This window comes from Diospyros lotus, chromosome 2 (genome assembly GCF_014633365.1).
Source record: "Diospyros lotus cultivar Yz01 chromosome 2, ASM1463336v1, whole genome shotgun sequence".
NCBI lineage: Eukaryota > Viridiplantae > Streptophyta > Magnoliopsida > Ericales > Ebenaceae > Diospyros > Diospyros lotus.
In genome coordinates this window covers 47693563-47706447 of record NC_068339.1, presented here as the reverse complement: position 1 = coordinate 47706447, position 12885 = coordinate 47693563, and the positions used below count along the sequence as shown (strand labels likewise).

Below are 12885 nucleotides of genomic sequence, written 5' to 3'. Positions count from 1 at the left end.
CGAATGTCATCTCTTGCAGGGAAGCCCTTTCTGCTGCCTCTTGCACTATTCTTGGTCGGAGTACTTGCACCATCGTCCTCAATTCATCATTGAGTCCACCTATGAAGCTTGACACGAAATACTCTTCGGTCAAATAGGGGTTCATGTTCAACATTAGGAACTTAAGCTCCTCAAACCTCTCCTAGCATTCCAACAATGATCCCTCCTGCCTCAAACAGTTGAATTCCTACACCACATCCCATCTGCCAATCTCACCAAATCTTTCACACAGCCCTTGTGTGAAATCTTCGAGTTATAATTTTCCCTAACCCTGGACCAACCCTGGAACCACACATCCCCCACATCACGGAGATAAGCCGAGGCTAGTGACACCCTCTGCCTCTCGGCCACTTGATGAATCTCAAATAACTTCTCGCACCTTCACACCCACCACCTAGGTTTGGTTCCCTCAAACATCGGCAATTCCAGCTTGGGAACCAGAAAACTGGGCTGATCTGAATGATTCGATACCTCTTGCCTCTTTTCCGGCACAAATTCTCCATCCATGGCCGGATCTCCTTCCAACCCCGATGATCTAGCACGACAATTACTAGTACCAATTCCCAGAAGAATTGGCTACGATCTCTCTCTCAGTGGAAAATCAGGCAAAATTCTCACCTGAGGTTGGCCCGAGAACATCAACATAAATTGTTGAAGTTGATCGCACAACATATTTCCTTGCTCCCTCACCTCTTACATCTCCTCCCTAATCTGCAGGTGCATGTCTCCCTGAAGCCATTCAGCCAACGTATCCAACTTCCGATCTACCGTCACCCCAACCTTCTCCTCTATCGTATCCACCCAACCTTGGACATCCGCCACTAACGCAGAAACTTGTTGCAATTGCATCTCCATTTGCCTCATCCTCGTTCCGTCAGCCACATAGTTTTGAAAGGCCCAAAGGGTCCTGGAGCCTGAGGCGCGAGGTGCACAAGGCGAGGCACACCTTTGCAAAGCAAGGCGCGCCTTTTAGGAAAAAAACGCACCTTTTAGGAAAAAAACTCAAAATCTTGTAAAATCATAAAAAACTATCAAATTATCAATAATAACACATGCATATCATTAATGATTCATTATCTTCAAATTCTAAAATAACATCATCAAAGTTGATTCATTCATCATGCAAATTCTAAACTAGAAACATCATCAAATTTCAAACTTAAAGTCTCAAACACAAACAGGTATCAATCATAATGCAAAGTTGTAAACAAACATATAAACACTACAAGTCCACAATCAATAAAGAAGTTTTAATCAATCATCATCAAGGAGATCATCAACATCAAGGTCAATATCTTCATCATCCCCTTCAATCAAGAAAATGTTTTCATTTTGAAAAATCTTATTTTTCTAAGTTTGGAAGATTAGCACATTATAAAAAGACATATAAGAAAATGTTTTCATTTTGAAAAATTATCTCCCGGTATTTTGATAGCTAATATTCATCATTATTAAAATGATTTTTAATGAATTTTTCAAGAAATAGTAAATATGTATTTTAGGGGTGGTAAAATTGTTAAATCTTGAGTTTGTACAAAAACCAAAATTCTATTTTCTTATTGTTATGAATTTTGATTTTTTAGATATTTTTATTGAATCCAAATGGGGATACTTTCTTATTTACATTTATGTATTAAAGTAAATGGAAGGTAAAATATGTTATAATGTATACATGATGGAACTGAGAAAAGGGGAGGAATTGGGCTGCCTAGGTTTCATACCTAGGTTTCATGAGGCGCGCCACTCGCCTCGACACCTCACCATGCAAGGCCGGCTCATTGAAATCACCTCGCCTCGGCCCAGGCGAGGCGTTGAACTGGCGCCTAGGCGCGCCTTTAACAACTACGGTCAGCCATTGCTCCTTGCTCTGCTAACTCCAGCCCGGGACTTGCTCTAATACCAAGATGTTAAATCTGAAATCTGACAATGAGAATTCTCTCCAATTAAGAGAAAAACTCGCGAAAATTGACAGGGAAAATAGAGTCGAGAATTGGGAGGGAAAAGTTAGAGAGTAAGAGAGAGAATGAAAGAGAGTTTTGAGAGGGAAATTGATTAATTCAATTATCAAAAGTTATTACTGTCAACAATCACTGTCAATCAATCAATCAATCAGAGCCAAATTCTGTCAATCAATCAGAGCAAGAGATTAGGATTGACATCCTTTCCTTTTTATAGAATAGGAATGTATATATTGTTGTATCTTTTTATCTTTGAGTTGTATCCTAAGTTGTATAGTTTCCAAAATAGACTTAGAAACTTTTTTGTTTAGTTTTTTAGGAGTTTCCAAACTTAGCAGGAAGATTGTTTATATATTAGCATGTATCCCATTGATTTGAATAAGATTGAAGAATTATTTTCTCCATCCTTTAACATGGTATCAAAGTCTGGACAATAGTTGCCGCTTCTTTGGGACTATTGTGATCGTTTTTTTGCCTTCAATCTTCATTATCGGACAACATGTCCAACTCTCAAAATACTCAAATCGATGGAGCTTATTTCAGCAGCACCAGCACAACGGAAATTTGGTTTGCTAGAAACAATGGTGGAGGCTCTAGAGGAGACTTACCAAGTCTTCAAGTGGCTTACGATTAAATGGTAAGAACTACATGAAATGGTCTCAATTAATCCGTACGTTCCTAAAAGGGAAAGGGAAACTAAGCCATCTGGAAGGGACTAGTCCTAAAGATGGAGATCTGGTGTTTGCAACATGGGACGAAGAGGATTCTCTAGTGGTGTCATGCCTATAGAATTCCATGACCCCTGAAATTAGTGACGCGGTGATGTTTTTAATAACTGCCAAAGATATTTGGGAGGCGATTAAGCTTACCTACTCCAAGGTTCGAGATGCAGTTCAAATCTATGAAATCAGGACAAAAGTGGCAACCACAAAACAAGGCACCAGATCTATCACAGAGTATGCAAATTTACTGCAAACTTTGTGGCAAGAACTGAACCATTACCAACGCTTAAAGATGAAGTGTAGCGAAGATGCAGCCTTACATAAGAAATTTGTGGAGAAAGAGTGGACATATGATCTCCTAGCCAACCTAAACATGGAGTTCGATGCGGTAAGAGTTCAAATCCTTGATAAAGAGGATTTGTCTTCTTTAAATGAGGTTATCTCTATTGTTCATGCAAAAGAAGGAAGAAGGAGTGTCATGTTGGAGACTACCTCAGTGGAGGCATCAACCTTGGTTTCTTTGAAAACTCATGGTCAAGGTAAGGGAAGAGAGGAAAAGAAGGCTATAGATAGAGATACTCTATGGTGTACTTATTGTAAGAAACCCAAGCACATTATTATCCTAGGACCATGCGGAATTATCCTTAGAGGATATATGCCTCTCTCAGCACTCTCAAATTCACCCAGCGATAATAGGAATTGAGAACAAAAACATAAGCAATCAAAACAGAATGAAAATAAGAATAAGAAACAATCAAACCACAAGTAGTAGGCGCGGATTTATCCTGGTTCGGTTTCCTTTGAGGAAACCTACATCCAGCCTTCAAAGAGCCCTCCTAGCAGTCTTATTAAGGAGAAGAAAGACTAGTACAGCAGCAAGATCCCCCCCTTATTCCCGAGTACAAAAACAGCAACTTCTCTCCCAAGATTACAAAGCTAAAAAATAGAACTCTAGCCTTCCTCTCAGAGAATACAATGCACTCGTTACAATAGAAGAGAATAGAATGGCCACACACACCCCCTAGCACTCTATTTATAGAGTTGGCGGTTATCTCTAGAGAAGACATTAGATATTTATAGTTTAACCCCCCCCCCCCCAATTTCTATTAATTACAGTTTGGGATATAAACTTCTATTTAATTCTTCAATGGCCCTCTAGCACACTGCCATAACTCACTGCTTTCACTTTTCTTCTTCTTATACCATATACACAAGACAATATTTCAACAAATCTCCACCATTGTCTTGAGTATACTTCAGCCTTCATCCATCAAGCCTTGGCCTTTCAATAGATGACCTTCTCCTGCTCTCATCTTGCTCTTCATATGACCTGCTGCTCCTGATCACTCAAGACATAAAACAAACATATCAAACAAAACAATGCTGAAAAAACATAACAATAGACCACCTTTGAATAAATTCCTAGCTGCAATAACTAAACTTGCGACTCTCATTAGATATTATCCTCCTCAAGGGATTTCCTAATAAACATATTCCTAACACCAATATGATTGATATACTAAATGGTGGGACTAAAGACTAAGCCAAAATGAATTGCCCATTGGCTGTTTCAGCTTTTCTACCTAGTCTTTCCTTTAGGGTTCCTGCTGCACATCAAATGCAACATATATATCCTAAAAACATATCTCTTCATCTAGGTACCCTCCACCATAAACCAAAATCCATACTTGATGTTATTCCTTAATCCTAGAGGTTCCATCCTTTTACACAGCATCACAGCACAGTGAACCTTACCCGAATTGGCCTTAATTTTGCTAGACTTTCTCCGAACACCCAAAACCGGCCTTTTAGGATTTACCACTGACTTTCTCTTATGTTTGTTTCAATCTTTGAGAACTGCTCAACTCTCTTGAGACTCTGCTAACTACCAACCTACTAAGATATGCTTAAGATTAGGGTAACCTAGGCTGCCATAAGTTGTTCCTATTTCTATTCCAACCTCTATGCCTTAGATTTCCAGCTTATCCTTTCTCCCACACTATCAAACACTGATCTAAACACTCAGCTACACCTTGAGAGTTCTATTTGGAGAAAAATATCAATAAAACTGCCTCTAAATATACTAGGCATACCACTGGAATACACACAGCTTTTCCATGCACTCATTTCTAATCCCTTGGACCATCATAAGAGACTCCAATTCTTATAATATTTTGACTTAGGAATTACTTAACTCATAGAGAGACCTTCTAAGCAATAAACCTTGCTTACCTTTCCCTCTAACCTCTAATCCCTTAGACTACTCTATAAGACCAATTTATCTCTTAATTTTCATGGATACTATCTGATTAGAGACACCTATTTGACCCAAATTAAGCCTTCATGTGGTGCTATAACCAATGGCCATGTCTAGCCATTTCCCTAGACTTTTCCCATTTCCCAGCACTTCCTTAATTTACAAATAGACACTACAACAGCACTCCACCCCTTTAACCTAAGGGATATTCCATTTAAGTCCAAGATTCTCCCCAAATTTACATGGCTCCATGCCACTCATTTGGACAAGAGAGCATTACCTCTTATTATACAAGAGATTCTATTTTCCAGCCTGCTCCTTAGCACTCAAACCTGAGCCTAAGCATCCTTCAAACCCAACATTCCATACCCCACTGGTAGATTACTTGAGGTTCTATCTTTTACCCATCCTAGGCAACACTAGACCTTCTATTCCCTTGCTCATTACCTACAAGATGACTCTCCTTCCCTTTCATTGCTTAATCCAGATTTTGATCAACCAAGGGCTTCACCATACAAGACAACCCTGGCACACACCCTTTTCCCCTTACTGTTCACAAGGACCCTTACTGCAAGAGCCAAAGCTATCTTAAACACTAGTTTCCTCCCTCTCACAATTCAGCCCAAGCTTACACAATGAATCTGATCAAAACATTTTCCAGATTTCCCTATTGCTATACCCTGGTTCATAGGTTAGTTTAGGACATTCCCAAAGGATTCTCCTTGCTATTTTTCTTTACACAGCATTCCAGATTCCATCCCTTGCCCTTGGAATCAACTAATTCCATGTCCTATTAGTAGAGTTTTCCCTCATAGGTAAGAACCTAGCTTTAGGAGACCTAGGAATACCTATTACACAACTCCACACACCTAACCCATCACACCAGAAGCAATTTCCAGCAAGCTTCCTAAATTCCAGCAAGCTCATATACGCTTGGGAATTCCTTAGGAACACACCATCTTCACTAGGTTCACCTCACCTAGCTCCACCATGAGACAAGGCCTAGATAGGTCTCCCTAGATCCTAGAAACTGATCTCTAATGGGCTTGATACCTTACTCTTGATTATTGCCTACTAACACCTTATCACCTACTATGACTATAAATTGAAAAAACCATTTCCTATGATAAGACTACCCTAAACCTAGAAACTATGCTACATTTCCAGCATTTCTAGACACTTATAGGGCATCTGCACTATCATAGTCAGCCTCACACATAGATGAAGAAATTCCAGGGTTTTTCTCTAGGAGTTCACTCTTTCTTTTGGGACAATTCTTCTTAATATGTCCCTCATCATGGCAATGATAGCATCTTATCCTTTTCTTGCCATTCCTAGACTTTGACCTAGACCTACCCTTAAATTTAGGGTCCCTGTTTTCTGGTCTAGTACCAATTGTAAGAGCATCATGAATAGAGTTCTTTCCTTCAACCTTATGTTGTAATTCCTTGGAACTCAAGGCTCCGGTCACATCATCTAGAGACAACTTGTCTCTACCATGTTTTAAGATGTCAACAAAGGTTTCATATGACTCTGGTAGAGAGTGCAATAAGAGTAAGGCCTTATCCTCATCATCATATTTGATGTCTATGTTCTCAAGATCCAAACATAACTTGTTAAACTCATCTATGTGCTCTTGCAGTTTCTTACCTTCATCCATTCTAAAGGAAAAAAAATTGGTTTTCAAATATAACCTAGTAGACACAGTTTTAGTCAAGTAAAGGGTCTCTAATCTTTTCCAAAGGTCTGATGTCGTGGTCATTTTGGCCACTTCCCTCAAGACTTTGTCCCCTAAACTTAAAATCAAGGTGTCAATATCTTTCTTTTCTTTTGATTTTTCTTTTTTCTGTTCTTCAGTGGAGGTTTCAGGCAGTGATTCTTCCTCATCTAAAGCCTCTTATAGTCCTAGATTCCCTAGCAATGCCCTCATTTTCATCCTCCAAATGCCGAAATCATTCTGGCCATCAAACTTCTCAATATCATACCTAGTTGCAGCAATTATAACACTATTCTATGATAGAGAATTCAAAACAGATGAAATCTTGAAGGTTCTTGGATTGTTCTTGAACCTAAAAACTAGCTCAAATACCAATTTATTATCCTAGGACCATGCGGAATTATCCTTACAGGATATATGCCTCTCTCAACACTCTCAAATTCACCCAGCGATAATAGAAATTGAGAACAAAAACATAAGCAATTAAAATAGAATGAAAATAAGAACAAGAAACAATCAAACCACTAGTAGGCGCGGATTTATCCTGGTTCGGTTTCCTTTGAGGAAACCTACATCAAGCCTTCAAAGAGCCCTCCTAATAGTCTTATTAAGGAAAAAAAAGACCAGTACAGCAACAAGATCTCCCCCCTATTCCCGAGTACAAAAACAGCAACTTCTCTCCCAAGATTACAAAGCTAAAAAACAGAACTCTAGCCTTCATCTCAGAGAATACAATGCACACGTTACAATAGAAGAGAATAGAATGGCCGCACACACCCCCTAGCACTCTATTTATAGAGTTTGCGGTCTCTACAAAAGACATTAGATATTTACAATTTAACCTCCCCCCCCCCCCAATTTCCATTAATTACAGTTTGGGATATAAACTTCTATCTAATTTTTCAATGGCCCTCTAGCACACTACCATCACTCACTGCTTTCACTTTTCTTCTTCTTATACCATATACTGGAGACAATATTTCAACACACACCATAGAGAAGTGTTGGAAGCTCCATGGAAAGCCTTCCAAAGGTGGATCATTAAAGAATCAAGGCCAAATGTACATGGCTAGCAGCCATCAACAACCGGATTAGAAGAGATCCAAACAAGGAGACACCCTAAAGCTTAACCGGGCAAAAATTGAAAGGTTAAAGAACTTCTTAGAATCTCTCGAAAAAGGGACTGCAAAAAGAGATGTCTGCTCTCTTGCTCTCACATGTATCTCTTCAAATTCTTTTGCTCAATATGCTTGAAAAAAAATTATCATTCTACCTCTTGGATCTTAGACTTTGGAGCTACGGATCATATGACCCCTTTCTCTCATCACTTTGTTACCTATAGCCCTTGTCCTAGTTCCAGAAAAATCACCCTAGCAGATGGTTCTTTAACCACTATTGCGGGCAAAGGAAATGTTCTTCTTAATAAACATCTCACTCTCAAAAATATGCTCCATGTTCCTAAGTTATTCACTAACCTAATCTCCATTCAAAAACTCATATTGAATACTAATTGCAGTGTTATTTTTTATTCAACTCATTATGAGATACAGGAGCAGGGCACGAGGAAGAGGATTGGGCTTGCAAAGGCTAGGGCTGAGTTGTTCTACCTTGAGGGACTAAGTGAACAGGATAAACAAAGGCAGATTCCTCTTGTGTCAGGCTTGGCTCAGTCCAACAAGGATCTAATGTGGCTGCACCATTACAGATTTGGTCATCCTTCTTTTCTTACTCTTAAAATGATGTTTCCAGAATTGTCTAAGGGTCTAAATGTCAACAGTTTCCATTGTGTCATGTGTGAGTTTTCCAAACATAAAAGAGTTTCTTTTGTTTCATCTAATAAAAGGATTAGTTCTCCGTTTACCTTAATTCACAATGATATTTAGGGTCCCTCATCAATTCATAATATTTCTGGGGTAAGGTGGTTTGTTATTTTTGTTGATGATTGCACTAGAGTATCATGGCTATATCTTTTGAAAACTAAAACTAAAGTTAGTAGTATTTTTCCTACATTCTACAATATGATTAAAAAAATAGCTTGTGATAGGTTTTAAAAGGGTTAGATCAGACAATGCCAAGGATTTCTTCAACCAAGTGGAGTGGCCAAGAGAAAAATTGGGCATCTACTTGCTATTATTTGAGCGCTCCTATTCCACCATAATGTTCCCAAACATTATTGGGGATAAGCAACCCTAACAACTACCTTTCTTATCAATAGGCTTCCCTCTCAAATCCTTGGATCTTCCAGCCCAATTCAATTATTAACCAAATCCTTTCCTAATTGTCATGTGTCTAGTCCAGGGTTGCAACCCAAAGTGTTCGGGTGTATCTCATTTGTCCATATTCCCACTATTAGTAGGGGGAAGTTGGATCCTCAAGCTTTAAAGTGCATATTTCTTGGATACTCATCTACTCAAAAGGGCTATTGATATTACCATCCTCCTACCAAGAAGTACTATGTGTCAGCCGATGTCACCTTTGTAGAAGGACATTCTTATTTTAGTAAGTCTCAGTCTTCGGATCAAAGTCAGTCTCCTATTCTTATTGGTCATGATCTGCCATTTTTTTCTCTCCCAGCCACTAGTCCAAAGGATTCACTGGGCATGACATTAGAGGAGCCTGTTCCAAGTACTCCTCGGCCACTATAGGTATACTCAAGGAAAAAACGGCTAGTCTCTATGCTTATGCAAGTCACAACACCTGCCTCAAACCCTACTTCTATAACTAACAGCACTAACAATACCATCAGCCCACGTTGCACATCATCAAGTAACCCCATTACTGAGTCTTTCATACTTGATAATGATAACTCTACTGCAACTGTTAACCCTACACTCGAACCAGCACCCTCTGACAATGACCTTGATTGGCCTATTGCCCCTAGGAAGAGTACTAGAGCTTGCACTCAACACCCCTTACATTTGTTCCTATCCTATTCCAAATTGTCATCCCATCATGAAGCCTTTCTTACCAACCTTCATACCATCCCTATTCCAAAAAACTTTTTAAAGCAATAGGGAACAAGCATTGGAGAGATGCCATGGAAGCTGAAATGGCAGCCCTAGAGAAAAATCAAACATGGGAACTTGTTCCATTGCCCAAAGGGAAACATCCAGTAGGTTGTCAGTGGGTATACACAATTGAGTATAAGTCTGATGGATCTTTAGATCGCTACAAGGCACAGCTAGTAGCTAAAGGGTATACTCAAGTGTATGGAGTAGATTATTTAGACACTTTTGCCCATGTTGCTAAGTTGAATACAGTCCGAGTTCTTCTATCCTTAGCTACTAACCCAGGCTGGCAATTGCATCAATATGATGTCAAGAATACATTTTTGCATGGGGATCTTGAAGAAGAGGTCTACATGGATCCACCGCCTGGTTATGATGCCCCAAAACCAAGACAAGGTTGTGTGTAAGCTTAATAAAGCCTAGTATGGCTTAAAACAGTCACCGCGGGCATGGTTTGGAAGGTTCACAAGGGTAATGCTTGGCCAAGGCTATAAGCAAAGTCAAGGAGATCATACTCTCTTTGTTCACCACTCGGCCACAGGGGGAGTAACCATACTTATTGTTTATGTTGATGATATCGTCATTACGAGCAATGATGAGGAAGGCACGGATAGACTAAGGGAATGTTTAATCAATGAGTTTGAAATCAAAGATTTGGGCCGGTTAAAGTATTTTTTTGGGCATAGAAATGACACATTCAACAAAAGGTATTTCATTTCCCAACAAAAATATATCATAGACCTTCTAACTAAAACAGGAATGCTAGGGTGCAAGGTATTAAATACTCCCATTGAGCCAAATCATAAGTTGGGAGAAGTTCTAGAAGATGGTGTCGTTGACAAAGGATCTTATCAAAGGCCAGTTGGAAAGCTCATTTATCTAGCTCATACTCGGCCAGACATAGCATATGCAGTAGGTATAGTTAGTCAGTTCATGCACAACCCTAGAGAGACTCACTTGAAGGCAGTCTATCGAATACTTCACTATTTAAAGGGAACCCCTCGGAAAGGTCTTTTGTTTAAAAGGGTCGGAACTATGACCCTTGAGGTTGAGGCTTGCACGGATGCTGGTTATGCAGGATCTGTTGTGGATAGAAGATCTACCTCGAATTATTGCACTTTTCTAGGAGGCAATCTTGTAGCATGGAGGAGTAAGAAACAAAATGTGGTGGCTCGGTCAAGTGCAGAAGCTAAGTTCCGATCTATGGCCTTAGGAGTGTGTGAATTGTTGTGGCTAAAAATCTTGTTGGATGATCTAAAGGTCCAATGGCAGGGCACCAGGGTCCTATGAGGCTTTACTATGATAACAAGTCAGCAATAAGTATTGCTCACAATCCAGTTCAACATGACATAACCAAGCATATTGAAGTCGACAGATATTTCATTAAGAAAAAATTGGATAAAGGGTTGATTTGTACTCCATGTCTCTTCAAATGATCAATTGGTGGATGTGCTAACAAAAGAATTACCTTCAGCAGTGTTTCAAAGGTTTGTATGCAAGATTGGAATGGATGATATCCACTCACAATCTTGAGGGGGAGTGTCAACAATCAGTGTGTCATGACCCTAGGGTTTAGCAAGGGTCTTGGAAGGAATTTGGGGAAGAAACAAAGAAGAAATGAAGGGGGAGATTGAAGAGAATTAGGAAGAGAATGAATGGAACAGTGCTGTACGAGAGAGAGAGGGAGAGAGAGATATTGGAATTTCATTAATCAATTCATGCATATCTTCTCCTCTTACAATGGGGCCTTTATATAGGCATGGTAGCTAGTTAACTAATTTCTAACAACATCCTAACAGCACCCATGTGCTTCTAACAACTTGTAAAAATATCCTAACAACCCATTACAATCCTATTACAATAATGCCCTTCTATTAGTTCTTGGATCATGACAATTCTCCCCGCCTTAAAATGTTTCTTGTCCACAAGAAACTTATTATCATTGAGCTGCTATTTCTTCATCCCATTCCTACCTTCATTTTGTGTTCAATCTCTTTTTCCCTCTTTCTCCTTCTAGGCTTCTTCTTCTTTGTTCTTAGGATTTCAAGAATCGTCACCGGCATAACTTGGACCAGCACTTCAATAGGGGCAACCAGATTGACCTCAATGGCTTCAGATTCAAATCTGAGTGCTTGAATAGCAGACCGAAGCTTAGAGTCCTCAACATTGTTGTCTATGTTTCTTATGAATAGAGTTCGAGATGGTTGTTCCCCATGAGGATGTGCTAACAAAGGAATTACCTTCAGCAGTGTTTCAAAGGTTTGTTGCATAGATTGGAATAGATGATATCCACTCACAATCTTGAGAGGGAGTGTCAACAATCAATGTCAATCAATCGGTCAATCAAAGCCAGATTCTGTCAATCAATCAGAGCAAGAGATTGGGATTGACATATTTTCCTTTTTCTAGAATAGGAATGTATATATTGTTGTATCTTTCTATCTTTGAGTTGTATCCTAAGTTGATTAGTTTCCAAAATATATTTAGAAACTTTCTTATTTAGTTTTTTTAGGAGTTTCCTAACTTAGCAAGAAGATTGTTTATATATTAGAATGTATCCTATTGATTTGAATAAGATTGAAGAATTATTTTCTCCATCCTTTAACAATTACAACTGAGCTGAAACAGGGTAGTTATACTGCTCAGTTGGGAATAGGTGCCAAAACGATTGCCCAAGTCCCTTCTAGAATCAGCAACTTGCCTACCCACTTGTAGACAGTTAGCTTTGCCAGCACATGCTGCCAGCAAGCTAAATCTTCTCCTAATCAAAAGAAATAGCTAACAACTATAGCTACTAATTATTACAACGTATTCAATGTAACGCTTAGCAACTAGCAGCTAGGTACGTGACATCTCCCTCTCTCTCCTTCCTCGAATTCTCTCAAAATTCTCCTATCAGAATCCTAAACCACCCTTGTTAGCTCTAAGATGCTGACACATGGTCTTTGTATGTAACAAGGTCTTGAACATACATAGCTAAAACCAAAGTTAAATGGTACATCAATAACATATGCATTTGGTCCAACCTGCTTTAAAATTTTTAAGAACATATTCCAACTAGAAATTAAAAATAACATACAACAAACCTAATCTTACTCTTTTTTAGATATAACATAAAACTATTCCTAATCTTTTTCAGATTCTTGCTATTCTTCCTTTTCTCTCAAAATATATCTTCATTCCT

The 12885-nt window shown here is 39.0% G+C and overlaps 2 protein-coding genes across 6 annotated transcripts in view; one reads left to right on the top strand and one right to left on the bottom strand.

Annotated features, from left to right (window-relative positions):
• Positions 1 to 12885, bottom strand: part of LOC127794575 (signal peptide peptidase-like) — a 62989-nt gene that overhangs the window by 33058 nt on the left and 17046 nt on the right. The window lies entirely within an intron of this gene.
• Positions 1 to 12885, top strand: part of LOC127794853 (protein translocase subunit SECA1, chloroplastic-like) — a 59875-nt gene that overhangs the window by 37485 nt on the left and 9505 nt on the right. The gene's annotated exons all lie outside the window — the stretch shown is intronic.